The following is a 25,341-nucleotide window of genomic DNA, read 5'->3' on the forward strand; positions in this document are numbered from 1 at the left end:
ACTAAAAAAACCACAGAACTTAAAATAGTTTAAGCACAATATGCACAGTTTAATCAAAAATATTGAGGGAGAAAAATCAAAAGCATGGTTTTGATTTTGATACTGCAGGAACCGCTTGAATAGAACTGATTCTACTTCAGGAAAGGTGAACATCTTCATTTGTTTCAAATTCAGATTCATACATTCTTCTGCTTTAGAAGTTCCTCTTTTTCTTTTAATATTATTGACAGACTACTTGCTTAGACATCTTTAATAGTAAAGAAAACTCTGTCTCTCAGGAACTTATTAGCAAATGATCGGACAAAAGAATGAAGGGGAATGCATCTTAACTTAGGTTAGCCTTTAAATAAAGGTACAATAAGTTGACTTGACAACTTGACAGTTTAAAAGCAAATTCATAGTCCAATAACATGTCAAAGTGTAAACAGTACAGCACAACAAAAGAAAAGAAGCTAACTTATTTCCGCATGTGTAACTCCTTTATTGCACATTGGCTCAACAGGTGCTCTTCTTGCATCAGAGATCTATTGTGCAGGAATTGCAAGTGAAGGTGAAGTAATTTTTCTCTCATATTCATTTGTTTCTTTCTTTTTTTTTTTTTCATTCTTTCGAAATAAATTTTGAGTCATCTTGGGAAAAAACTTCAAGTTAAAGGAAGTTAACTTTGAGAAATTGAGAATAATTAGCATTGAATTAAAGACAAAGGGATCGGGACTTGATAAGAACTTCAAGTAATAGTAACAGTCAAGCCTACTTAATGGAATAGGCAATTTGCCACAAAAAAGTTATCGGTGTTATCAGTAAAATTTAATTAAGTGAGAGCTACCGGACTTTGAGTTTACTGAGCGCAAATTGACTGTATCTTCAATCTAACACAGGAAAGCTTTTAAATTTTCATGCATTATGCATTTCATAAAAACAAAAACTAATTTATTTTTTACTGTTGATGATATTTGCTCAATGCCTTAAATGAAGGTCAACTTCATTAGTGGATGTATAAAAGTTATGAACTTTCAACAGAGCTACAGCAAGCACAGAAAGAAAAAGTTTTAGATAGTTAAATACTAACTTTTTTTTCAACATGAAGAGAGTATAACTGCATGCAACAATCATTTGACAGTCAGAGGAAAGGATGGATTGAAAATTCATAAAATGTTATTAATAGTGTTTCTAAAAGTTTTGAAAAATGACTGGGTCTTCAGAAGAAGGGCATATGTTACACTTGATCTTCATTAATATTTAGTCCTTCCTGTAAGATGATGTCATGTCTATGATAATGTGCATTTATATGGCTCCGAAGCTGTCGTAGACAGCCTTTGCAACTTTGACAGCCTTATCAGTATAAAGAAGGTCCACTGGGTCTTCTAAGCCGATGTTAAAAAGTTTGGCCTGTATTGCTGGACAGCTGAAGATGTGTTGTCGAGACAGTGGGATGTCATCTGGGCAATGAGGACAAAAGTTGGTGTGATACCGCTGTCCGTCTGCAGACTCTGGTGGAGGTCCGCAGCGGTTCTGATGTGCAAATCGATCGTCTGACCCGGGTTTAGGGGCGAGAGACTAATCAAATCAACTAGTAGCTGGTTAACTCTGAAATTTCCCTCAGGATAGCTCGCGCTCGAGATATCAGTCTCATATAATCGGTAAAGTGAATGAAGTCCTTCCTGTAAAATTTTTAATTTGTAACAAATGCCCTTCTTTTAGGGACCCATTCAATTAATTTAAATCTTTATAGGTGGTATTGGTTTGAATCATTTTGAATGCAACTGGATTGAAATGTTCCAGTGGGAGATGCAAAATAATGAGCCTGCAAGTCCTCTTCAACAGAATATGAAAAATACAAAAAGCTTAAGAAAAATAATGGTAAACACAAAATTAGAGATGTCTAAGCAGTAGAATAAGAATAACATTGTATAGTTATCAACCTCACTAAAGAAAAATCAGTTTTTTTCTGTGACCAAAAGTTACTATATTTTTATCTTTTTGTGCACAAAGTAAAATAATTGCTGGTTTTAAAAGCACAAAAATATTAAAATTTAGCATTCCATCCTTTTTATTAAATTGCGTCAATTTATTTGGTTTTTATTTAGCTAAACATTTGTCCACACACTTTTTATTTTATTTACTTTATAACATTATACTCCACTAGTAGTATCGTTTTATAAATAGGAAAATACTGTAAAGAGCTGGAGTCAGAGACTACTGTTAAAAAACTACATTTATAAAAACAGGAAATTTGTTCATCTCAAAAAATGCGGGGGAAAAGAGTTGCAAAGCTCGAAAGAGGGAGATTCATTAAAAAGCAGGAATGTCCCAACAAAATTGAAAGAATTGGCAACTCTGAAATAATCAGCAAAAACCAGTGCTTTTTAGAGGCAGATGCAGCTGGATTTTGAAACATATAAAATATCAACACTGTCTGTGGTGTAAAAAAAAAAGCATTAAGTTGAAGCATTAACCGTAAACAGGAATTGACTGAAGTTTTTACTTTAAGAGCACTTTGAAAAAGCTGAACTATTTTTGCAAACTTTCTTAAGATTTGTAAAACAGAACAATTTTTGGGAAGTTTCCTTCCATATATCTTTTTCTATGAAAAAAATCTTCAGTTATACAGGGATGAGAGTGGTCAGAGAGCAAAAAGGAGGAAGTCCAAAAAAAATTTCGTAAAAGGGATGGTATCCAAAAATTTTGGTGAAAGAGATGATATCCAAAACTGCATCAAAATAGAACCTGGACGCCATGATATTCAAAAATTCAACAAAAAAAAGCTAATTTACCAGTTTTAAAGGTAATATGTATTTAATTGAGTATGAGTAATAATTTTGTACAATTTGCTGCATTGTACCATTTCTTGCAAGGGTGTTTATTCCTAAATAAATCTAAATTTTGAAAAGGAGGCAACAATTTCTAGCCCTTGAGTCTTTGAACAAAGGGTTGGGGGAGCCAGAGTTCAATCTTGGCTGCATCACACAATAGTTTTAACTTTTCATATTTTTTAGGGAAAATTCATTTTTTTTTCATTAAAGACATTTGAGTTTATGGTGTTAAACGAGTGAGAACAAATTTTAAAATTAGATCTGTTTGTAAAGTAAAAATTTACAACAGAGAGAAAATTTTAAAATTCATGTCGTAGAATATACTTTTCATAGTAAGAATTCACCATAAACATTTACTTTCTTAAATACACAAAAAAAGTAACCATGCCAAGTTACAAAAAAAAAAAAAAAATCGAGACTGTGGGCGCTAAGCCACATTTTTTGATTGAGTTTTACATTTTTGCTAAAATAAATTAAAGAAATAAAATTATTATTGAAATGATGAATTAAATAAGCAGATATAAGGTAGCACATAGTAAAAACCACCCAACATTAAAAGTAGTTGAAATACTTGCAGGATGCAAAAAGGTTGAAATCTCAAACGAGGCATACAACTTTCGGCGCAGCACGTGTTTGGCATCGTTAGCATGATTCCAAAACGTACGTTTTTGGCAGATATCGCGGAGGATGATGATTCAAGGGGGAAAAATAGAACAAATAAGAAATCAAGGACCGAAAATTTTAAAAAATCGTATTTTTTTCCGATTTTTGAGAAAATAAAGCCTGAAAGAAGCAAAAAAGGGAGAAAAAGGAGCAAAGGTTTTTTTTAAAAGCCAACAGAAAAAGCCGGAAAAATCTCATTTCTGGTTATATCATGAAGAGAATTTTCAGTAATCACAGTTCTGTTAAGAAATCTTAATAGCCTGAAACATTTCACTAGGGTGTACTTAGGAGCTGGATTTTTATTTATTTATTAGTTTTTAATTAATTTTTTTACACAACAGAAAATCCAAGTACTTATTTGGAACCCCTAGTTAGGCAAAATGAAAATGAAATTCAATGAGTTTTCAAAGATTTTTAAAGCCAGCCGGAAATATAGATATGGATGAATGTGTGGGTGCAAAGATTGGCAAACAAGTATGGATCAAGGCCAAGAGTTCTAGGGCTAGAAGATAAACACTATCCCATCTTGGTTGTGCTCTGTTCATAAATTCAGTTACGTAAAAATAACATAACAATAAAATATTTTATCTAACTGCAAATATTTTTTTCAAAATCAGACACATGGTTTTTTTACTACTTCAAACAAAGTTTAAAATCTAAATCATAAAATTAAATGATTTTATGCTAAATATTTCCTTTTGGCATACTTGCCAACCTTCGAAGGGAAAAAAACAGGAATAGAGGTATATAGGTGATTCACCATCGACATATCCTAGCTACAGAATTATAAATTATACTTTTAAATAACTTGAATACTAAATTTAAAGAGAAATGTGGATTTTTTGCAGATATAAGCGAATTGGTAGTAGCAAGAATAATATACCGCAAAAGAAAAACTAAATAATAAGGAGTGAATTTGCTTAAAGTTTTGTACATTCTCATATCTCTACCAGAAAAGTAGCTACAAAAATTGAATTATTAAAATCCAAAAGGAAATTAATATATAATGAAAATACAATATAAAATAAGTAGGTATAGGGTAGCACACATTAAAATAACTTCAAACATTCAAAATAACTGAAATAATTTCAAGATGCAAAAGGATTGAAATCTGCTGCAATTTTCGGCAAAGCACGTGCTTCGTTGAACATGCAATGTGGAAAGCTTCTAAAAATTAATTTTTACTAAATGAGTTATTATTTGGAAAAATTCTTATTCCCTGACATTGGTAGACTAGAAAAGGGCGCCATCTATTGAGAAGAAAGTGAAACTTTTTGATGATTGACTGAAAAAACTGCAAAAACGGGAGAAAATCGTAAAAAATGGGAAATCGGGAGATGGAAGCAAAAATCGAGAGTCTCCCGTTAAAAACAGTAGAGTTGGCAAGTATGTTTTGGCAACAAGAAATTAATTTCAAGAATGAAATTCAACGTCACAAACCCCACTCGCATACAATTTTAAACTTCGGAGCTTGCTTCATTCCTCTTGTATTGTAACATTGAATGATTTTTAAAAATTTAGTTCTGAATTTAAATTAGAAAAAGTTATTAAAAGATCAATAAATTAAGTACTGTATTCCTTTTCCTAAAAATTAAAAAAAAAAAAAAAAAAAATGCATGAGGGTGCATATTCTGGGTGGTGGCTACAGGCAGGAGCCTCAACTCTAGGGTGCTGAGGTGCTCGAGCACCCCTGCAAAATGTTTGTGGCAGTGCTTGGCACCCCCAGTGTGAGTAAGCAGAAAAAAGAGGTCATACTACAAGGGGGAAAATCTATTTTCAAAAGAAGGATGATCTCCATACATAAGATCTGTGGCGACAGAGAAAGTTGTTTGCATTTTCCTTCCTGAGTCTTTTCTCTGCTCCCTCCCCCCATTTTAATGGCACGAATACCAAAGATCCTCACCTTTCATGAAATTTCCATTCACTCATTCATACATGAAATAAGTTTTTTCTAATTTATTAGCACTACTTGCATTTTTTTTTCTGTACCTGCGAAAATGTTCGAAGATCACTTTATTTGACATTTATTTAAAACACTAATTTTAGAAAACAATCCTAGAATTTTCAAGAACTGTTATTCTTTACATACTATATTACTTCTTTGCTTGTTGATTCTGAATTATTTGACAGTGTAATTCATTGTTCTTTAGCACCAAAGATATTTTTAAGCAGACAGAATGGCAAGTCATTATTTCAAACCTTCAAAGAAAAATTTTTTTAATTTGGGATTTTTTTTTTTTTTTTTTTTTGTTGAAACCTTTTACTCTAAAGTTCAATTCAGCAGATTTTTCTGTTGGTTCACATTATTTACGTCTATGGGGAGGGGGGAAAAGTATAACCGAAATAAGAAATTGAGAATCTTGGCAGGGCAGGGGTGTGCACATGGGGGAGAAGGACCACTTGTTGGCCCAGGCCTGAGCCTGAAGGGCGCCCAAGATTTTAAAATGAGGGGTAAACTATATGTTGATTCTGAATTATTTGACAGTGTAATTCATTGTTCTTTAGCACCAAAGATATTTTTAAGCAGACAGAATGGCAAGTCATTATTTCAAACCTTCAAAGAAAAATTTTTTTAATTTGGGATTTTTTTTTTGTTGAAACCTTTTACTCTAAAGTTCAATTCAGCAGATTTTTCTGTTGGTTCACATTATTTACGTCTATGGGGAGGGGGGAAAAGTATAACCGAAATAAGAAATTGAGAATCTTGGCAGGGCAGGGGTGTGCACATGGGGGAGAAGGACCACTTGTTGGCCCAGGCCTGAGCCTGAAGGGCGCCCAAGATTTTAAAAAGAGGGGTGAACTATATGTAGGGACCTAGGAGGAAACACTATGGAAGTGACCAGTAAAAGTCATTTGTGACAGGCGCCAAAATTTCTGTGCATGCCCAAGTATAAGATGGATAATGAATTTAATCTGATTGTTTTCTTCATTTATGTAAATAATTTATATTGTTTTCAAGTTATTCAACTTAAGTTTTTTAACGTAAGTTAGGCTGTTGTGTTCTCAGATATTTAATGATTTTCACTAATATTTTCTCTGGTAACATATTGTTTTAATATTTATGTTTGATTGTTTGTACTTTGGAATTATTCTGTGGTAAAGATATAAAGTAAAAGCTGACATTTTCCACATAAAATATTTTTCTTTGAAAAAATAAAATCACATTTCCTTGAAAGTAACATTTTTAAAAATTGCCCTTGTTTGGACTCTTCCCCCATTTTTCTGGGTGTTTGATTCCTCTCATACCCCTCTGTTTAGAGCCTCAAAAATGTTACAAAAAGAAGGAGGTAGTTTTCACTCTTAAAGTGACACAAGTAGACTACCGTGCTAAGCGCAGAAGTCGTATTAGCAGCTGTTTTTTTTTTCTTGTAAATATTATGTAACACTAAATATTGACCATTTCGTAACAAAAGAATCTAAAAATTAAAAAATAATAAGTAAATGATTAATTAATAATAATGTATAATAATAATTTACACTGAATTTGCCAACTGATAGTAGCAAAATAATCTTTACAGGAGAGGATATGGGAACTGTTCACATGTGCCCCGACAAGTTGTGCTCACAAGTGACCCGTCATCGACCTTAGGACTAATTTTCAAAAATTAAGAATTCTTAATTTAGTTTAAAAATTTAAACTCACAAATTTACTTGAATGTACGTATTATGTTTTTCAATAATTAAGTTTAGCTTATTAGTTTAAAATATGTTTTCAAATGAAGAAGACTGATAAAATTACAACAGCATATGCTAAAACAAAGTTGTCCTCACAGGAACATAAACTGGCTCCTTGCTCTTAAAGTTTGGTTAAGAAGTAGGACTGGTACTGCTATTACTTGAGAATTTTTCAAGGTTTTTTGCTTGACATTATCTTAGTAAAACATACCATGCTTACATGTCCCCCTTTTCCCTACATGTACTTATTATCAAATCCAAAAGCTCACTACAGACAGACATCGATATAAAGTCACTCGCTTATAAAGTCACCTCGCATATAAGGTCACTTTTCTAAAGTCCCCGCTCATTGAATAGGAATTCTACGTTATGTCTTATTGGATATATGGTCAAGTCTTAATACATTAAACGCTTATAAGGTCACTTCTGTCTGATTTCTTTAAATGATTTCAGTACTTCATAGAGTCACTTCCAAGAATTGTCCGTGATATATGATACTTAAAACGTGAAAAGGTGTATTCCTATTAACGTAGCATGTATTGCACCGAATGCAGTAGAAAGTGAGTAATACGACAGTAACACTAAAGTATAAAGTAATAACGAGGACACTCAGAGTGTCATTTTTACCAATCATGAGAAGTCGAAGCTGCAAATTTTCAGAGAACATGTAGAAAACCATTGTGCTTAAATTAAAGAAAAAATCGATCAGTTCAGTATTACTGATAATTTTTAAGTTAGATACGTTGCACATCAGTTCTCTGCTTAGGCGTATTTGTTAGCAGCTTTACTCTACATGAAAGTCCTAAAAAATCATTTTAAAATTTCTTATTGATTTCAAAATTTTTGTTGGTTCAAATCTATTAAACTATTATAACCTAATTACTGATAATTTTGAAAAGAATCAATGTACATACATGTTTATTCCTTAAACACATGGTATAAAACCTATATTGTTCAGTCATAAGGTCACCCTGCTTATAAGGTCAGTTTTATGAAGTCCCAAAGGGTGACCTTATATAGAGGTTCGACTGTATTTGCATTGAAAAAGAAGTTCCCTGAAATCTCGAAACACGTGTATGCAGTGATCTGCTAATTTTGATCGTTAAAACGTTGTCGATTACCATTTACGACTTTTGAGCTTAGCAAGGCAATACACCTAGTGGTAGGTCGTGGAAAGTTGATAAGGACAAGAGATTTTACAAAAAGTCATTTTTTGAAATAAAGCTGTTGCTTGGAATTACAGGGTTTGCACGCAAACTGAAAATTAAAAGTAAGGAATTTTGCAGGAGTTCATTTCAATTTTTAAGGAACTTAGTTTTTAGTAGAAAAATATATGTTTCAAAAACATATTAAAAAAATAAATAATAAGGAAACAACTCTTATATTATTATTTATTTGTGTGTTCATACAAATTGAATGCATGAAGTATCTAAATTTACTCAGGAAAAAAAAGGTGGGGGGTGGGGGCGAAAAAACTGTTTAAGATCAATTGCATCGATGATATATCTATCAGAACTAAAACAGTCAAAGAGCCCAGAGCTTTGTCAATTTAAATTTATCTACAAAATCTTTACAGAAATATTTTATCAAATCATTTTTAAAAACAATAATTAGTTACATAAAATTCAGCTTGTCAGATTTTATAAACACAATTTTTAGATTAGAAAGATTTTGCGTTACTCTTTTTTCAAATACAGTCAATTCGCGATAACTCGAAGAGAGTTGATCGGATAAAAAAATATCCCACTTAATATAATAAAATTTCAGTGTACTACACAGTTGATGCATGTTATTTTTATCCCGGATAATGGAATAATCCTGCTTATTGAATAATTTTTTTGTGGCTAATTGCCAATTCCATTAAGTGGGCTTGACTGTATTACTATAACTTGAAGTTCTTATCAAATCCCGATTCCTTTGTCTTTAATTCAATGCTAATTATTATCAATTTCTTGAAGTTACCTTTCTTTAAGTTGAAGTTTTTTCAAAGAGATCAAAATTTTGCAGACCATTTCAAAACTTTTGTGTGACTCTTTGCTGATAAACATAGAAAACTGCCAAATTTTAATGATTCTTCTTCTAAAAAGTATGAAAAGTATAGGAAATAGTGGTACCACTGTTTAGCTATTAAGTTGCTCTTTCATCTACTGCACAAAATATATTATGTTTATAAATGTTCAGCAATAAATATTTACAAATTTTAAAAATTAAAAAAAAAACTGATTTAAATAAAATTTTTAAAAAATCCAATTTTTTTTAAATAAAAAAAAATTACAAAGCCTGCAAACTACAGATATTATGCATAAATTAAAACACTTAAAATTAAAATTAATTTCAACCAGCGATCACATACTTAACTTTCTGACTTTTGACACTCTTACAGAGCATGAATTTTGTTAAAAATTTCTTAATTTAATGATTTCAAAAAAAAAAAAAAATGAACTTAATTTTTTTGCCTCCTTACAAGGCATAGTAAGCATCAAAAATGCAAAAAATCTTGGCAGATGCAGAGATTGCGATTTTCGAAGTGAATGCGTTAAATGTATAAAGAATGGCACAAAAAGGATTTATTTAAGTAAATTATTTTAGAATTGCATTTTAGAGCTCTATAATAAAAGTATTATCAATAAATCAATGTAATTGAAGCAAAAATCAAATTAAACCAGGGATTTAGATTTTAATTTTTTTGACTCTCATAAAGGACACAGAATTTCAATTGAAAATTTTAACTTTGTGATTTTTATAGGAATAAGAAGAAATTTCGAATTCTACCACATCTTAGAAGTTGGTTTAAAGAAGTTTGATTTGCAAAATAGGTACGTCCACTAGTCCTCAACCAGATATTTTTCAAGAATTTCAAGATGAATGGTACAGATAAGAAGCAATTCAAAGCAAGTATAGCCAGGTGAAATTTCAAGCTTTCTTTTTGAGAAATAAAAACAGTAGCTGCTTAAGGATGCCTATAAGAAGTTCATTCCACTTTGCTTAACATATTTAGGCAATCTTTCTCCAAACAATGTTACTTTTCGAGTACATGGCGCTTTTTTAAAGTTCCTTATAAAATGCGTTTAAAGTGCAGGTCCTAGGTAGGCTTTCATTGAACTTTTTTTCTAAATCATGCTATATAACAGCCCCTACTAGAGCTACTAGTACCATCTCCTGCCCTTAAGCAGAGGAGACGTTCCCATTATTTGAAATGATTATCTTGAAAATTTACATTTTGTCAATTACATTCCTTTGCTTCTCACTGCCTTATATAGTCTTTACAAATATATCTTCTTAGGGATCACCTTTCCTTAAACGATTCAAAGATAAAAGGCATTGGTTGTTTATCAACAATATTTACGGAAAAGTATGGTTTATTGTCTGCGATCCAAGCTTTGGCCCCCAACCAAGATCTACAGTTAGTAAAATCTTTGGTTCAATGCAAGAGTATTTATGAAGATGATGTAGGACTACCTACACCTATTAACCATTTCTGGTCTCTGAACTCAGAGACGGTTACATTTCCCTTTTTTGATGATACTTCAGGGAGAAAAAAGAAGATCAAAACAAAGAAGGCGGTAAAATTAAAATCTGAAGTAGGAAATAACGAAGATGATTGTGATGATAGGGAAACAAAAGAACAGCTCAATCTGAAAGAAGCTTAGTTTATTGGACAAAAGAAGTAGATTTTTTCCTTCTCCGCAAACTTTTAAGAGATACAATTTTTTAAAGAGATTCGAAATGGATAAAGTTTTTAAATACTGATCTTGATGAGTAGTGTGAAAACCAATATTATATTAAAGCTAAAAAGATAGTAAACAGTTTAAGGGTTGTCAATGGCACAGCTTAAACAGGTGTAAAACTTAATTTCTAACTAACGAGTTTCTATTACAAGTTATGTCCAAATGCAGGCATATTTTTCCACATTAATCAAAATCTATCATATCGAAGCCATTACCACTTTAACTTCTCAATGAAAAGTAATAACATAATGATGTATAATTTAACAGTGTGAGCAATAAAATGCATCAGATTTTTTTCTTTTCTTTTTTGTAATTTAACTCTGTTTTCTCTTCTGAACTGCTTAGTTCCTTTATTTTAAATCAGCAATTTGTAGCATTTAATTTTTAAAATACCTCCAAATGAAGCCTTTTTAATGGATAAATTAAAATCAACAAAGAGCAAATAAATGTAATTGAATATATTAACGCTTATAGGAATTTGCATGAAAATTCCTTATTGATGATATCTTCCATGACCTGACCTGAAAAATGCCAAGTAACATTCTATAGGTTTTGTTTAAAGAATGGATAAGATAACTCATCACGAGAATAAAATTTAATATAAAATAAGACCAGAATGAAGTTTCTATGATGAAAAGTTTCGGTTTTGAAAAAGAAAAACTATGATTTTTCGCTAAAAATCACTGTTTTTCGTAACATTAGCCTCTTTGCGACACGTGTTAATATTATCGGATTGAGCTGAAACTTTGTAAATCATGTTTTCTAGTCCATTGGCACATTTTAGGGGGGGTGCCACGAAATAAATTCAAAAATTGATTTTTGTGACCATCCTATTGCTTTAATCAAAATGAAAGCATCAAAAGTCTAAAAACGGCAAATAAAAGAACTTATTATAGCATAAAAAATTTAGAATGGTACTTTAACTAGGCTACAAGATGTAATATTATCAATAATTATCGATATAATCATCAGAAATTTAGAGTAAGGGGAAACAGGATGTGGGGAAGAAAATAGTCTAACAAAAAAAAAATCGTTATTTCCAGTGTTAATAGACAAAAAATTACTGGAATTCCAGTTAAATTCGGTATAATGTAATCACTTGTATCAGATTGGCGTTAGAAGAAAATTTTTAGGGCCATGTAGAATAAAAAATAAGGAGTTTGTAAGGAGATACCAAAATTCAGGAGTTTTAAGGGCCCTCCCCCCCTAAAAGCAGGAGTTAAGGAGTTTGTAAGGAGCATACGAACCCTGGTATAGCTTGTTTTCTTTTGTTGTACTGTACTCCGTATAGTTTACACTTAGGCATGTTGCTGGACTACGAATCTGCTTTTAAGCTGTCAAATTGTCCAGTCAACTGATTGTACCTTTATTCAAAGGCTGACCTAAGTTAAGATGCATTCACTTTCATTCTTTAGTTCGATCATCTGCTGATAAGTTTCCAAAGAAAGATGTCTAAGCAAAAGCTAAACACCTTGGATTTAGAAAGTAAAGTAAATCGTATTTGTGACATTGAAAGGAATCCAACGATCAAAAAGAAAGATATTGCACTGAACTATGGAATACCTCCAAATACTCTGTCAACAATATTAAAAGAAAAACTTCAAAAGCGGTACAAATCCATGAATCCGAATTTGAAATGAATTTCCTGAAGAAAAATCAACTGTATTCAAGTGGTTCCAGCAGTATGGAAATCAAGACCATGCCATTCCTATAAGCAGGTCTTTGCTGCGTGGAGAAAGCAATGATTTGAAAATTTTGCTATATTGCTGAACATAGAAAATTTCCACGCCAGTGCTGAATGGCTGGAGAAGTTCAAGACCAGACAAACTTAGTCTTCAGAACTCTTCAGGGAGAAACTGCATATTGTGATTAAAAACTTTTAAGTTTCTAAATTTTTTCTGTTATATATGCATATTAATTAAAATATTCAATGATTTTGAATATTTTACGAATTGACTGTATCAAGAATATCAATGAGGACAGAACATTTAATCATTTTGCCTGCTTTCAGATTTTTTACCATGTTTTTTATTAACTTGGTTTGGTGTATGTCTGTTTAGGTAAAATCTTGCAACTCAATTTTCACCCATTTCCTGTAATTGGATTCTTTTAAAACTACGTACACGATCTCAGACCTGATGACAATGCAATATTTTACAATCAAATTCATTAAGTATTAATTATTAGTTTATTCCAACTTTAACAGGGTTTTCACTCCAAAATGGAAACTAAAATAAAGCCCTTTAAAGAGAGAGAGAGAGTACCATATTTTTTTTTCTCCACCTAGAATGTTTTCATCAGGTTTTTGGTAAATCATAAGATTTATTTTACTTAAGCTATTTTTGGGATTTAAACTTGGTTCCAGAGAAATCCAGTAATAGATGGGCAAACACAAAAAAATATTAATTTTAAAAGTATTAGGGCTATAGCGTAAACAAATATTGAGAGTTAACAAAAAAAAAAAATGTTAAAGTTTATGAACCAGAGCTTCCGTTACGGTCGCATTTTTTTGCAAAATGCGGAAAACCCTTTGTAAATTACGAAAATGAAACAACGTATTTTTGCTTTTATGCTCAAAAAAGAAAAATTACACGCAATCCGAGAGCAAGCAAGCATTGCAATAAAACTTGATAAATCTTAGCTGAAATGTTTCAACTACCAATAAGTTCAACAATAGTTTGTAATTAGGTATTATATTTCCACCAATAATTACATTATTGGAGTTTTAAAAATTAAACTTGTGTCCTAGCAATGCTAAGTACGATTAAGTTTTTTCTTCAAATTTTAAAGAAAGAATAGCTACTGATTATTTATTACTCTGTAGATGTCATGGCTGAATTTTGAATTTTGCTTTCAACTGGAGATGAAACAGAGTCGGTGAAAAAGATACGTAAACATATTAACCTTCGACATTTTTTCATTTTGCTAAAGGTTTTTTTCCAAATTTAGCTTTTTTGCTAAAGAAAGTTTGAACCCAGATGAAACCCTGTAATGAACTTCAATTACAAAAAAATAATACAGTCGACTTCCGCTACAACGCGATTCAACTTGCTCGAAATGGCTATAACGCGAATTTTTCACCAGTAATGAATTTTAGCACTAATGCGACTTTTTCGCCCACAACAAGCTTTTTTTTTTTAGAAGGAAGTTTTCGAGAATGTTATTACATCCCTTCAAGCAACACTGACAGCAAAACTTCCCACACAAAACAAGTCTACGCATCGCATCGTGTTGTTAGTGCATCAAATAACCACTCAGCATCTTTCATTTATTTATTTTTTTTCATTCTAAATATTAAAGTTGATGAAATACAATAGCACCTAAGCGGCATGTTCATCTAAAGTTTGTGAAGATGGGAAAAGAAAAAGAAAGTTTCTGACTAAAAAAAAAGGCCAAGATTCTGGATATGCTTTAACAACTTCAAAACGTTGACGGTAGTGCGACAATAAATATGAGTGAATCTTCCAGACATACAATTAAAAGTCAAAACGAAAAGATATTCGTAAAAGTTCAGAACTTGGTTTCAATATTGAGGCTTGCAGAGCAGTCTAGCAAAGTATATACAGTCCAACCTCCATATATCGAACTTTCACATATCGAAATTTTCTATATATCGAAAATCCCCAGCAAATTTCTATCTATTACATAGAAAAATTGTTTCTATATATCGAAGAAGTTTCTATACGTCGAAATTTATTTTGAGACATTCGTAGGTTTTTTTCCACTTTAGACTTTGTCCAATGAAAAATGAAGATTAGCGGAGGAAAATTATGATCACTAAAGGGTTGCTATGAAACTCATAAGGAATCTGAGGTTGAGGGGTGTGTAGATGGGTCGTTGTTCGGTTCTTGAGTTCTTAAATTCCCTCAAGTTTATTTCAAATATCTTAGTTGTAAGCAGTAACACTGTAAAATCAGTTTCAAGTCATCCCTTTTGTCTGTTGATTATCGTTCCTAGTATTTTCAGCTTCAGTAAAAATCATTCAAGTTAAGTAGATCGATTTCTTACTTTTCTCTCGATTACATTGTCAAAACGAAACTCCCCCTAATGTTGCGGATCAAGTTAATTGCCAAAGAATGAAGGTGTATGATGGCACAAAAATGTAATTACTGTTAATTTTTTAATTATCAACTTTCATTTAATCCAATGCTCGTATAAATTAGAAATTGGGTTTTATGCACGAAAATTAGCTTTAATTTTAGTATTTTTAGGAAATTTGTATAATATAATAAGATCATTTCTATATATCGAATTTTTTTCCAGCAATTTGCTACTTCGATATATGGAGGTCCGACTGTATTATGAAAATGGAAGCTGCTCTTGTATTGTGGATAAATAAAGAGATCAGGAAGAGGTGATGTTGCCACAAATTGAAATATTATAAAAGAAAAGGCAAAGCAACTGTATTTAAAAATGTATTAGATAAGAATAAAGATCTGATCATGGAGCATAAATCATCATTATCTTCATTTTTTTAACCCTTAAATAGTGTTACTCTATCTACTGAACAGTACTGTTATAGTGCATCATCCATCCACTATAATATTAAAATCTGTTCGCGTCCGTCTGTCTGTCTGAAGATCGATCTTCTCGGAGAACAGCTGCAAATCGAGACTCAAACGAGATACCGATCAATTCGAAATTTTCCAAAGAAAACAATAGGACCAATCTCGTAATTGTGCGACTTTAATTAGTGGATATTAATTAAAACGTTAATTAACATAACGTTATTCCGAAATTTTTATTTCTTTCCTGTTGCCATTTTGCATATGCGTGAGCAAGTAAAATTCTAATAATTGTTTTAAAAGAGATTTTTTCGGCTGCTGTCCAAATCTTAAAATAACGTTTCCATCTAGAATTTCATTTTAAATTACTTTAAAACTGGTTGCTCTATTCGGACAAAGTTTTTATTTTATTGTCTGTCCTTTTTTTTATTTTTTACATTCAACGTTCTTAACTCTTTTCATCATATGAAAGTTGTTTCTTTAGCTATGTTTATTGGATTGTAGTGTAAGTTTATCATTCACTGGCCTCATATTTTGGTACATTTAGGATGTGCGACTAATTACGTTTATTTCGTTGGACTTTTTTCCGTCACATGGGTGAGTTTTCGAATTGTAATAACTCTTTTTCCTTTCTGTTTCTACTTTTGAAATACAGTTTGTATCGTTAAAAGAACATATTAAATTAAGATTGTTTGGATTTCTTTAAGTGAAACAGAGTTGAACAAAAAAGATTGTTTTTAAGGATTTTAACTAAAGGTAAATTTGGAATCTGATGATTTGGTATTAAATTAATGCTTATTGGTATTTATTTAGTCTTAATGCTTTAGTTTCACGTAATTAACCAAAAAGTGTGTGTCATTTTATGTAAAAAAATTGATTGTATATATTTGTATTTGTATTTGATATGTACATCATGGGCAAGTGGCGCAGCCACGGGAGGGGGTTTTGGGGTATAAAACCCCTCCCAGAACACAAGCACATTCATTTCCTCCTTTAAAATTAAGGGGAAAAAAAAAAAGCAGAGTATTTGAGCTTTTCCAAGCGGAATAGGTTTCAACAAAGTAATCTTACTGCTTTTAATGATCGGGAAGCAGTCAGAAATTACTTTTCAATTCTTAAATATAAAAATTGTATTTCATGATGAGCAACCCACGCCAGCCCCCCTGGTATAAGATAGCTAAAATGGTGTCAATGAAGCTCTACAGGGTATCATGGTCCTTCAGCACTTCCATCACTGTACAAATCCTTTTAAGCTGAGGAAGCTTACCGCACCAGATTTTCTGAGGCTCTTAACCAATTCTCATCGAAAGATCGAAACCGTTATCAGCTAGCATTTGACATTCATAAAGACATGAATGTATTTGAGGAGGGAGGTTTTAAATGATCTCGAGGAAAAACACAGAAAAAATCAAAATAAGATTAAAGTAAAACTAATAATAAATATTCTGTGCTTTTTTCCACCTTCTTCGTTTTATAGCGATATCAGTACGAATTATTGTTTTTAAGCAGTTACTTTGACTGAATAATTACTAATCTGTAGAAATTCTTAGATATTGAATTATTACGCATTGTAAATGAATGGCGAAGGGGGAAAGCAACAATTTTCGATTTTTGAAAACCCCTCCCAGAAAAAATTTCTGGCTGCGCCACTGATCATGGGTGCAAGTTTGGTGATGTGTTCAAGACGGAAAATATTTTCAGCTCCCCCCCCCCCCCCCGCCTGCATGCATGCAGGCTTAAGGAAAAATTTATGTGTGTTAATGTTGTAGATTTTAACAATGCCAGTTTCGGAATCTGTGTTTGATTTAAATTTTAAGCCTTTAAATTGTAATATTTAAGCATTTTGACATCGTAGTTCCAAAAAAATCTAAAATTCGGTAGTAAGTGGAGGGGTGGGGTCTGGGGGACTCTCCCCAGAAATTTTTTCAAATTGAAGTTCAAAAAACGCTATGGTAGGCCATTTTGGTAAAGTTCAGGGAAAGGAGGAGCTCAGGGACTTTTACATCAATTGTTTCAAACTGATAGTCCCAAAATAACAATATTGGGCAGCCTTCAAAAATATTAGAGAAAGGGGGGGGGGGGAGGGTGCTCTGGGCTCTCCCAGAAATCGAAGTTTTAAAAATGAAATTTTACTCCTTTTTTCATAACGTTTATATGTTTTTTGAGTGCACTATGGAAGGGATGGAGTTCAGGAACCCTCCTTCGGCAATATTTTGAAATTGAAGTTTCAAAAACGCAATTTTAGACGATGTTGGATAATGTTAAGGGTAAAAGCTTTCGCAGTGCCGCACCATTAGTTTTTTGCCGATCGTAAACATTTTTATTGTAGCAATAAAATCGCTCAGGACATAAGGTTTTCACTTTGGCAACATAAATCAGTTCTGGTCGGAATGTCTACATAAGGTAGCGCCAACAAACCAGAAATGAAAGAAAGGTGGGGGGGAAGGCATGGCCGACTAAAAAATGATAATGAATTGGCACCATTCCCCCACAGTCTTCATTTGAAAAAGAATTCTTTTATAAGATAGCAGGTGGTGAAATTAGCAATAAAAAAAATCGCTCCAGTGAAGTAGATATATTTTTTAAACAAGGTATCCTTTCCAATTTTCATTAATTAAAAAAAAGAAATAGGGGACCTGAATCCTAACCCCAGGCATTGTTCCTGAATCACATCCTTCTTAAGGCACTCAAATATAGCCTAAAGTAGCGCTTTAAATTTTCAGCATCAAAACATTTTCGGAAGAGAACTCACGAAACCCCTCCTCTGAGTTCACCACAAATGTCCTAAATTTCAATTTTTAAGGCTTCAGTTTCTAAATTGTTTTGTAGGAATACTACCCCTCTTACCTAAACATGACTTATGACAGCCTAAAGGTTTTAATGTTTTAATTTTGGAAACTTTTTGAAAGAACCTTCCTACACCCTTCCCCCTTAAGTCATCCATCAATTGGAGAGACCAAAACAAAGCTCTTAAAATTTCAGAAACGAAAATCTTTTGGGCTGGAGTGCGGAATACCCCCCCCCCCCTCCTCAATGCGTTTACTAAACGAAGTGCAAGTTTTTGTTAAAGATTTATTTTTAGATTGAGAGAGCAACTCCCTCCACACATCGGCAAAGACAACCCAAAGTTTTAAGACTACAATATAGAAAAATGTTTTGAGAAAGAACCCTGAATTTCCTAACCCTTAACTCACTCAAAAATAGCCAAAATAGCATTTCAATACTTCAGCAAGGAGACATTTTCGGGGAGACCCCCCCCCCCCCCAACTCCTTCCTCTAAGTTCACTAAATTTGACTTAAATTTGCGGTTTCTCCTTTTCATCACCGAAGATTTAAGAATTTAAATTCTGAAACTTATTGAGTGAAAGTCTTCGAATTCCCTCTTCTTAAGTCTTCCAAAGATTACCTAAGGCTGAGTACTTCAGCTTTGAATATTTTTTGGGAAAGGAGAACCCCGAACACCAAGATGGTCTAAAGTTGTGCTTTTAAGACTCCAATTTCGGAGAATTTCGCCCAAAGAGAGCCCCCTCCCTCCTTCGACATTGCCAAAGACAGCATAAAAGTTTTAAGACTTCAATTACAAACGCTTTTTGGAAGAGGGTCACAAATGCCCTTTAACTTAAGTCATTTACGTTCAGCCTCAAATAGTTTTTAATACATCAGCTACAAAACATTTTCATGTTAGAACACCAAAACCATCTCTCATAAATTCACCAAAGATTGAATAAATTAGTGTTTTTAAGTCTCCAGTCTTCGATTTTTTTTAAAACCTCCCCCCTCCCCACTTTTAACATCACTAAAGACAGCCTAAAACTTTTTGAATTTTAAATTTTTAAGGGTTTACAGAGGAGAAATATAGAACCACTCCTAGCTTCAAAAATATTTTCAATTCAGTTTTTCGATATTTTATACTGTAATCCGTGAGTAACCCCCCCCATCCCGCCTTAGATTGTCTTACATATCAACGTTTTAAAACCTCAGTATTGCAGGTTAATTTGCGAACAGATTACCCTCTTTGCAAGAGCAGTGTTTTTTCGCAAACTTGTGCTCCGTTATTTTTCTTCTTTCCTTTCTCTCCCCCTCTCCCATATTCCCATTCTGGGCGAGCGTTAGATTCAATGACAAAATTTAATGTTTCCTCAAGTCTGTCAAAAATGCAGGAACGGTTGCCCATCGGTGTTTCCAACCAGCTTGAAATCCCCCCCCCCCCCCGATTATTTCCAAAATTTCCATTTTCATTAAAATCTCCAAAATCCTTGATAGTTTCCGTTTTACCTGGTATGTGGACGCCCTTTGATGTGGCGAAAATATTTCATCTTGTCAGCAATCACTCTCAATCGGTGATGGATCTCAACTCTTAAGACCGTTTAAGAGCGTACATAATTTTCATTTATGCGTTGTAGTTTGCAAAAAAAAAAAAAAAAAAAAACCCGTTAATGAAAAAAACGAATGGATGATCGAAAATAGCATGAGAAAAGGCTAAATTTTCAATTAGAGCCGATTGCTTCGAAAAATCAGGGAGAATAGCGAGCAACTCCTTGGTCAATGCAGTGAGTTGGAAATAACAGAGCTACTGTCTGTGCTCGAAAGCCGCGACTAGCACCGTTGAACGGTTCTATTTTTAAAAGGGGCGAGTGCATTTCTGCTTTACCGATAAGGAAAGGGAATAAATAAATAAATAAAGCCTCAACTCAAACCAACACCTCTAATAAACAAATCCAACAGAAACAAAACAAACAAAACAAAAAAAAATCTAACATTCGTTATTTCTCTTATCAATGTCTCCCCTATTTCGATAAAATAAGAAGCGACCTGACGCATGCGCAAATTTGAGGAAGGTTGCGGTTTAAAATATCAAACAGTACACCTAAAAAAAAGTCAAACGGTGTGAGTCGAAAAGCCACTCCTCCAAAAGCACGTTGCAAACAAAACGAGCCCATGGCAGAAAACCGAGAGAATTTCGATGTAAATTCGTGGTTATAGAACGGTCCAGTAATATTAAAGCATATTTTCAAACACTCAATTTTTCTTTTTTCATTAAAAACTAAAAGAAAGTCATCGAATTTCTTTCCGTCCCGATCTCCGTCTCGGAAATTTGTCCAAGACGGAAGGTCTTGCACCCATGTTGTACATAAATATTTCAGATATAGTCTATCAGATGTAATTCATTTTAACGTGAGCACAGACACAGATTATAGTTGATAATGCATACATTTTCATCTTTTTTGTGCTAATTAAAAATACTCATAACTTGTATCATTGATAACTATGATTAACGTTAAAGAGATCTTTGCCAAAAATATGCTCTACTGGTGTTTTGCTAACCTTGCATTACGCGTATTTTTTTACTCCTTAGCGCTTTAGAAACTGACGTCAGAGTAATACAAAAATATCACTTCGACATATTTTTCTTTTTTTAACTAGCCCGAGCAACGCCGGGCACGCAGCTAGTTTTTATTATTACTGCATGATGTGCGTACCGTGATATTTTAACCGCCGTGTGTCTTTCCCTCCCACTGTTATTCATTTTGTGCATCTTAAAAGTATTTCACGTTGAATAAAATATTTTTTTATTTTTTAAATACAGTAAAAGTTCAGTTCTATATTGAGGAATGCTTTAGAGCAGTTCGAGGGGTGTTTATAAGTGTCTAAAAGAATTTCGTATGCTATAAAAAATTTGTATGCATATATTGTTCCACAACGCGAAATTCCGACTTACGCGAGGTGTCTTGGAACACATTCCTCACATAAGTCGGGACTCGACTGTATTAAGAGGGACAAGAATAAATACGGCAGCAAAAATACAGACAAAACATCACTTCAGAAGATTTTATCTTATGGGGGATTGCTTGAAGATGTTAACATTTTTTTGCCTTGGTTCTGTAAGGGACTTCTCCTCAGCTCATCATAATTCAAAGGATTGATTGGTTTCGTTTATTGAGCTAGTGTGCTTGCTGTTTTGAGTTTTTTGTTTATTTCCAAAAGAACAATAATCTCTAATGAGCTCAACACTTTTTCAGAGCACTCTTCTTCACTCACACCTCAAACTACATGTGTGTGTATGTGCTTTTTCCCAATTTTTTTAGCTGTAATATTATATGTTCTAAGCATACAGTAACCTGCCTGTCTGTCTAAAGAAATATGACCTTTGAAGAAAATTTGAGGGAATATGATTCATAGCACATGCTGTGGCATTGAAAAATTTTTGTGGAGTAGGGGGTGGGTAATATGCAAGGATTTTTGTCTTATTTGGAGGGGGAGGAGGTGCTTTGTAGCTTATGAGGGGGGGGGGGGGGGGGTTTGCATCATCCTTGGGCATAAAAGCTGATAAGAGTGCAATTAAATAACTTCAATCAAACTAAAACCTCATCAAAGGCAGGTAGTTTTGCTGTGCAATTGAAAATATATGATAAGTTTTTGAAATAAAAAGGAAACAGAAGCAGGGAAAGGTTTTAAAAATATTTAGTTAAAATTAATTTTAAGGGAAAAAAAATCTAAACATTAACAAAGATAGGCAGTTTTCTTTAGTAATTAATCATATTTTCATCTTATTTAAGGACTTGCTTAGAAAAAAATCAAAAATAAAGCACCTCATCAACAAAATTTAAAAATTTTTGCTAAAAATAAAAGCATTTTAAAAGGCTCTTTGTAGCAGCTCATTGTAATAAAGCTCTTTTCAAGGACCCGTGGGAGCCGTTTAATTAAATCTTCTAATGAGCCTCCAATTGAAAATTCATTGCTGAACAATACTTTTATTAAAATGTATCTCAAATTTTTATAGCAATATGAACATGGTGATTAGTACATGCAAGGCATATCACACGTTGGTAAATTGCAAATGCTTAGCTGGAAAATGTAAATAAAATGTAAGGTTGAGTTGGAACTTTTTAGCAGGTAAGTGTTTTTTTCTGCTTGGCTCAGGTATATTTTTGTGATTGGCAATGTGTTTCCAATTCATTCGCAGAGAAATACATGTATATTTTTCCCCCCTCGTTAAAAAATTCTCTTTGCATTGAACTTATGTTGTACATAGAAATATAAATACAGCTTAGTGTTTTTAGATTACAATGGTATTTATCGTGCAGTTTATTGCTTAAGCTAATTTTATTGACTAAATAAATTTAACAAACTCCATCAAACCAACCATCTTTGTCAGTCTGATCCAAGGTTCGAAATTTGTTTTCCACTGGTCCCATACCAGCAAAACCTGCCTTGAACCACCTTAAAAAATAGTCAGTGGCCTGCAGGACCACTAATGGCTATCTATTTTTGATCCCCAACTTGACAAAAAAAATTCAAAATATATGTGCCTAACTAATGTTTACATTTTATTAGCATTGCACATCCACATTTTACTCAATATTTATCACTCTTGTGAAAGGAAGGGGGGGATAACGTCCTGAAACTAAGTAAAAATGGTAAAATTAAATTCTCAAATTTCTGGTAACCCTCTTTTAAGGGTTGAATGAAAATGGTTTTCCACTAGGCTGTTTAAGATTCAAATGTTTATTGCCAAGCTTTTGCCAAACAAACAATTTTGAATTTAGAGCTTTATCTAATGTTTAATCCAACAAGCTAAAACTGAAAGTTATATTTAAATTACCTTAATAAATAAAGTGTAAATAATTTTAGGTACAAACATATTTAGTATTAAATTTAAAGCGAACCAGTGTATATATTCATACTGACTGGTCTAAAAAGGACCAAAAAGATTTCTTACTAATTTCTAGCGTTGGTCTGATCGAAGTATATAAAATTGTATTTTTTAAACTTCATGTCAATTTAAAGACCCATAGAGATTTTTTTTTCCAGGAAAACATGGGACATCTGTTCATCACTGTAAATGTAAAGGATAGCTACAAATGAGAAAACATGCACCCTCAGTTCATATTATTCGAACAGCAATAACATTGTTAATCAAATTATAAATGCATCAATTGTCTGTTGAGTGTGCATTAGTAGCAACTTTACAGAACTACTAACTTTTATCTTCTACATAATTTTAAATAAAGATTGAACCAAAGCACTAGCAATTAATTTCAAAAAAAAATTTATTTAAAAAAATAAATAATTTTTTAATCCTAAATACTTAAGTTTTTGTTCATTCTTACAACAATTTTCAAGTTAAAATATCAAAATTTCTCAGCATAATTCAATCAAATAAAATGTTAACAAAAAATGCAATGCAAAATTCCGTACTAAAGACAGTATCATCTTTTTAAAACAAAACAATTTTTCTTTCGTTATTAAACCATACCAGAAAAAAATCCAAGGGTTTTGAAACCAGCTGGTACATTTCTTGCATTTACATAGCATGAAAGTTCGTATTTTATACACTTTGTCCTCATAACAGAAAATCTTCAAGCAACTTGATTGCACACAGCAGTTCATATAATTTACATGTACCATAAAAATGTAAGAAAAAAGAAAGCTCAATAACATTTTAAAAGCATATTTCAGCTGTGTTAGAAATAAGGATATAAAATTATATATTCATTAAAATATTTTTCAGGGTTCAAAATTAACTATCATTCCATTTTTAATGAATAATTATTTACATGTCACAATAGTAAAAACTCTATAAATTGAAATGCTACATATTGTCGGTAACACAGTTAAAAATTCAAAATTACATTTACAAATTTATTTTTTACCTCAGAATGAGTACGGAAAGAAAAACTTTGATGTAATTCAAAACTTTAAACGCCAAAATTGGCTCTTAGGTTTTCAAATCTAGGCATCAAATCAAAATTTTTTGGTCTCAAAATGCGATCACTAACAAACACTTATTTCTAACACTCTTTTTCAAAACGAATAGGTTTTCAGTTGAAATGTATATATAAAAAAAAGCAACTTACATTAATTTGCATTTTCTGAATACTTCAAAATTTTCTAAAGCAAATAAATTCTCAAAAGAAATCAGTTATTATAAACATAACTTTTCAGCTTTTTTTTTAAATTCATATCTTCATTACCTGTGATTAAGAAAAAATGTTGGGAAATTTAGTTTATTCAATCATAAATCACAACAATAACAAATAAATACTACAAAATACATAGTTAACTATTACATTTAGCATAACCAGGGACACCCCGAATGGAAGGTCACTGTGACCTTTGAAGAAGTAAAACTCTTCCTACACTTTCCAGGTTTCTAAGAAAATTTCCCATATCCCCCCCCCCTTTTCTTTCTTTTTTAATTTTTAATTCCTTGTATTTTTAGATTTCCCTGTAGCATGACAACACTGCTTTACTAAAAATAAATTATGCATTTTTTAAAGGTAGAATAAGGCTTATTTGCAGAGATCTCATTTCAAAATTTTCCAAGGTGCAAAGGCAATCTATATTCAATGCATTTTATTAAGGGAAAAAAACATCAAAATACATAATTATATTGTTTTAAAATCCAGGAGGGGTCTGTCTATTTGATAGGAGGCTGCAAGATTCAACTTTTTGAACTAGCAAACAGATGTGAAGAGCAAAAATGCCTTGGAATGTTTGCAGCCCATTAACCTGATTTGCCGTACCAGTTAGCTGGCTATGTGTGAAGAAAGGGTTCCTGCTATTCCTTCACATTCTATACAATGCCACACTTTCAGACAACGGCCTGTTAGAAAAGTTGATTCAACTAACTGTCTTGAGAGAAAGTAGTGTTGTCCATTTTTTCTTTCCTCCCTGAAAAAAACCCGCTTAGGACAAAACATTGTTTTGTCCATTTTTTCTCAGCACAAGCTTTAAATTTAAAATGCTGCACTAAACTAGAATAAATAATATGTTATTGTTGTTTTTTTCAGTTAAAGAATATTTTAAAAATCAAAATAACATATAAATTAGTGCATACACATGCAGTTGTATACGAAATTCTTATAAATCAAATACATAATTGAATTAAAGTATAAATGTATTAAAAAATAATTAACAAAACATGTGCATTTGCTAGAAATTTTTACATCGTTT

This window comes from Uloborus diversus, chromosome 9, assembly GCF_026930045.1.
Source record: "Uloborus diversus isolate 005 chromosome 9, Udiv.v.3.1, whole genome shotgun sequence".
Lineage (NCBI taxonomy): Eukaryota > Metazoa > Arthropoda > Arachnida > Araneae > Uloboridae > Uloborus > Uloborus diversus.